Source organism: Dipodomys spectabilis, unplaced genomic scaffold (assembly GCF_019054845.1).
Source record: "Dipodomys spectabilis isolate Male_0828 unplaced genomic scaffold, ASM1905484v1 ptg000262l, whole genome shotgun sequence".
NCBI lineage: Eukaryota > Metazoa > Chordata > Mammalia > Rodentia > Heteromyidae > Dipodomys > Dipodomys spectabilis.
The window spans coordinates 3,919,303-3,924,182 of NW_024870939.1; the positions used below are offsets into that span (position 1 = coordinate 3,919,303).

General features: G+C 41.8%; 1 long non-coding RNA gene across 1 annotated transcript; it reads left to right on the forward strand.

The window, feature by feature from the left end:
* Window positions 1-2,516: 2,516 nt before the first annotated feature.
* On the forward strand, window positions 2,517-4,528 carry LOC122125187. The gene is made up of 3 exons (XR_006150732.1): window positions 2,517-2,527; window positions 4,030-4,033; window positions 4,360-4,528. It is a non-coding gene; the product is annotated as an uncharacterized LOC122125187 (long non-coding RNA).
* The last annotated feature ends 352 nt before the right edge of the window (window positions 4,529-4,880 follow it).

Genomic DNA, 4,880 nt, shown 5'->3' on the forward strand with positions numbered 1-4,880 from the left:
CTCATTAGTTTTTGCCTGGGATGGCCTTGAACTATGGTCCTCCCAATCTCTACCTCTTAAGTGGGATTATAGACGTGAGTCTGAAAACATTTATTTTTGTTTTAGAAATGAGTCACTATGCCTGAAAACATTTATTTTTGTTTTAGAATTATGCTATGAAATACTAAGCAATATTTAGGACTCATCTCCAAATAAAATGAGAGGGAAGAAAAAGGTGGGAGTTTTGTTTTTTTTTTGGGGGGGGCTGGTCGTAGGGCCTGAACTTTGGGCCTGGGTGCTGTCCCTCAGCTCTTCAGCTCAAGGCTAGTGCTCTACCACTTGAGCCACAGCGCCACTTCTGGCTTTTTTCTTTTTGTTTATGTGGTGCTGAGGAAAAGGTGGGAGTTTTGACAAAAGAGATTGCTTGTGAGTTGGTGATTGCTTGAGCCCTGAGGATAGGTCTTTGTGAGCTCAGTATAATAGTCTACCTACTTTGAATTTACCTGACTTTCTTCATTGTAAGCAAATAAAATAGATACTAAAATAAAGGACAGTAAACTCAAGAGTTCTATGTATGAGAGAGCAGGGTGGGTTGAGTAGAGCTCGGAGGAAGCATATAACTGGTAAATGCAAGAAGATAAAATAGTATCACATTTCTGCTTTAGATAATAGCTCTGTACCTTTCCCCTGCAGTTTAGTCTGCCAACAGTCGTGGCCAGTTTCCAGTTTTTTGTTTGTTTTTTGTTTTTGTTTATTCTGCTCAGCTTTAGTCTTAGAACTACTGTGCACTCACCCCCTTGGAGGTTTAGGCCCCAGCTCTGAAGGGCCCCTCTTCACAGATTGAGGAACCTTTGTTCTCTATCCCTAGAGATGTGGCTGCTTTTCACTGTTACTTTGTTTATTTTGATATTCTCCTTTTGCCTTTTCTGTCTCCAGTATCTGTCTAGATTAAACTGCCTAGATTAAATTCTCTTAATTAAAATAACCGGTGTGGCTTCTGCTTTCCTAGCTGAGCATAACTGACCCATGCCCCTTGGAGACAGAGGCTGAGAAACATATCAAGTTGCAGCCTCACCTCGGTGGGATTACTTCAGGCGCTCAGTTTCAGAAACTCCGCCAGAACCCTCAAGTCAACCTCTATGGCAAGGAAACTCACTCATCAGAGGAAGAGCCCTTTCCTCTCCCAAATCTAAGTAAAGTTTATAAGCACAGAGAGGGTTTAATTTGAGAAAGCCAATAGAGACCCTAAATCTTTTCATCCCAATCAAAGTTGTCAGAGCCACTTAGCATCAGAGCCAGTCAAATGTCCCCAAAGATGCTGCCTGCCTAGTAGCCATCCTGTCACCAAGGAAACCACACACACATCAGTGAACAGGGCCCCAAGGAATCAACCTGGAATTCAGATGCCTGACGTGTTTGTCATTATCAGCTCTGCGAAAGTGTGGCTACAACAATTCTCTGAAAAGTCTCCTGCCCCAACCTCTTGCTGTCTTCTGTTTCCCAAGTTGAGAATATTCCTACCTCAAAGAAAGACATGTGCTGGCAGGCATGACACACAATGAGAGGAGGTACTTGTTTACTTAGCAACAAATAAAGCAAGCTGCCCACTCCATTGGGGGCACTTCCATCTCTTTGCAGGTCTCAATGTCTTCTGGTCATCTAGGCCTCTGGCCCATAGTCATTTCATCTGTCTGCCCTATCTGTGTAGCAATGCCAGCAAGCATGCTCCATAAGGCCCTTCCTGCACTCTGAATTGATGTGTAATGTATTCACCATGCAAATGTTTACTCAAACCCCCAATCCTATTACAACTCCATCAACTATTTATTAAAACATTCCACTTGGGGTGGCATTGGTCAAGATGTATTGTACAAATAAACCAATTTGTTGAATTGAAACTTCTTTGTACAATTAATTAAAGATAATAAAATGTGGTATTAGAAAATCCCACAAGTATGTATTGAATATGTCTTGCATACTAGGCACTAGACTGAGACTGAAGATAACAACAACAACAACAGTAATAATAAAGAAATTCACTGGTAGTGGATAGAGTCAATGGGTTCTAGGGTGGGCCAGGAGTGGGGAGACATCAGCTGTGGGTTTGTTTGTTGTTTGGTTCTGCTGTTTTTTTTTTGGGGGGGGGGCCAGTCCTGGGGTTTGAACTCTATCACTGAACTTCTTTGAACCATTTGAGCCACATCTCTGCTTCTGATTTGTTTGCTTTTGTAGTTTAGTAGAGATAAAAATCTCACAAACTTTCCTGCATAGGCTTTGAATGGCAATCCTTAGATCTCAGCCTCCTGAGTAGCTAGCATTACAGATGTGAGCCATAGCTCCTGGCTTTAGTTGTGTTTTTTATTGGCATATACCAGTTTTGCTAGTGGCTTAACAAATGACAGTGATTACATTGTTCACACAGCTATAATTTCAGTAGGTCTGGGCAGGGGCAGTGTGTCTGCTCTACCTCATAAGGGAACCCCATGAGAGCTTCCTCACATGTCTGGTGGCTGATGGTGGATGGTGGTCAAGACCTTAGCTGGGGTTGGTGACTGACACACCCATAATGGGTCTGTTTGGCTTTGTCTCAGCATGACAGCTGGGTCTAAAGGTGAGACTCCCAGGAGGCAGAGAGAGAACCAGGAAGACACTGTTGTATCTTAGAAATTGCAGAATCACCTTTGTAACATTTTTGTTCACTGGAAACAAGTATGCCAAGGAGGTTAGACCACTGAAGACAATGGAGGAATGTCTGAGATGAGCTTAAAGGTAGATAGAAGCCATACCAAGCAATGACAGAAGTTTGGGTTTTATTTTGGATGCAGTGGGGAGCTTTGAAAGATTGAAGATATGTAGTCACCTAAGAAGGATTGAGTGAAAGGATCTCTCCCGTTGTGGTGCATAGAGTGAGTGGACTGGGGTGAGAGGAGAATAAAACACACTATCATTGTGGCTCAAAGGAAAAATCACGATGGGTCGGGAACTGAAGGTGAATATTGGCACTAATGGTGAAGAAAAGTAGGGAGGCTTGGGAAGCAACAGTAGTAGCTGAAAGAATTTGCTGACAGATTGGATGTAACAATGAAGGAAAGAAAGGAGATAATGATGATTCTCAGGCTTTGGGAAGGTGCATTTGTGTAGGAAGCAAAGCCATTTCTGTTGATAGAGAGCCTAGAGGAGCACGCAGGTCATTCATTCATTCATTTATTTTATTTATTGGCAGTACTGTGAACTAAGGGCCTCATCATTCCTAGAAGGCATGCTCAGAACCTCTACTCTGTGTGTGGAATTGGCTTATTTTTTTCTAAAGGAATTCTAAGATTTGAACCAATGCGATTATCTCTTGATGATATGGCTGGGCGCTGGTACAGGAGGGCACTTGCTGCGTCAGAGGTTGTTTCTGATGGCTGGTGTGGGAAAATATGGGAATCGGTGTTTTGAATCGTGCTGAGGCGCAGATTTGGGGGTGACTCCTACATCAGACACAGGATGAAGTTTAAGGCACTCTCAAAAACGCCACTGCTTGTGTGAATTTGACCTAGTGCTCTGAGAAACTAGAAGATCATTACCAATGGAGCCATATGGTAGCTACAGTCCATTGCCCACAGCTGAATCTATGGACCATGCCTAAGCTCTCAGATGCTCTTGTTCTACTATGGTGCTATCTCTGATTGGCAGCACTTGAAAGTGTAGAATAGTGGTAGGCTTCCTTTATTCTGTATACCCTTTTGACTCTCTGCTTTTTTCTTTCTTTCTTTTTTCTGGTACTGGGCTTGAACACAGGACCAGGGCACTGTCTGTTAGCTTTTTTGCTCAGGGTTGGCATTCTACTACTTGAGCCATATTTCCACTTCCCATTTTATGTTGGTTGATTGGAGATAAAAGTCTCTTTACGTTGTCACCTGGACTAGTTTCATTATTTTTCTCATTCTTTTTTTATTATTAAATAGCTGTACAAAGGGATAAATCAGGTTATTGGTAAGTGCATCTTGATCAATGTCACTCTTCCATCATTCTTCCCTATTTCCCCCTCCCATTCTCATCCTCAAGTTATGTAGTTCAGTTTTTATATAATGTACACTGAATACAATGGCTGCATTCGCTTACCCTTCCTCTCTCTATTCTGTGCCTCCCTCCTTTGGCCCTCCTGAGTGCCTCCTTGGAGCTTGAACTTAGGGACTGGGAGATATATATTCCTGAGGGTTTTTTTCCCCCCTAAAGGCTGGTGATTTGCCACTTTGAGCCACAGATCTTTTAATTTTCTGATGTTAACTAGAAATAAGAGTCTGCCCTTTCTGCCTGGGCTGACTTCAAATTGAGATCCTGATATCTCAGACTCTTGAGTAGCTAGGATTACAGGCATGAGCCAACAGGGCTCAGCTTATTATATGCCTTTTAAGATAACATTATATCATGAGCATCTTTGTCAATAAACACAGCTCTGCATATTTCCATGACTTCAATTCAACTACTTTTCTATTGTTGGACATTCACATTTGTTTGCTATTCTAAATGTCACAATAAATTTACAAAATGTATTCTGGGAATGGTGATACAAACTTATAATCCCAGCACTTAAGAGTCTGAGGCAGGAAGATCAGTCTAATAACAGACTCAGTTATTAACAATAGTCCTATTTTCAACATTTGATAGGCTTCATTCATATAGTAGGCAACTTGAGTCAAAAAGTAGTAACAGAGTCAAAAAGGTTTGAACTGGAGTGGAATGGAGGTGAAAAGCAGGTAAAAGCACAGATAGAAGGATCTATTTGAGGCCAACCTGGGCAAGTATTTGAGACCTAATTTTAAAAGCAATCTAAAAGCAAATGGTAGGGTACTTGCTTAGAATGTGAGTGAGGCTCTGAGTTCACTCTCCAGTACCTCCAAAAATAAATAAGGAAA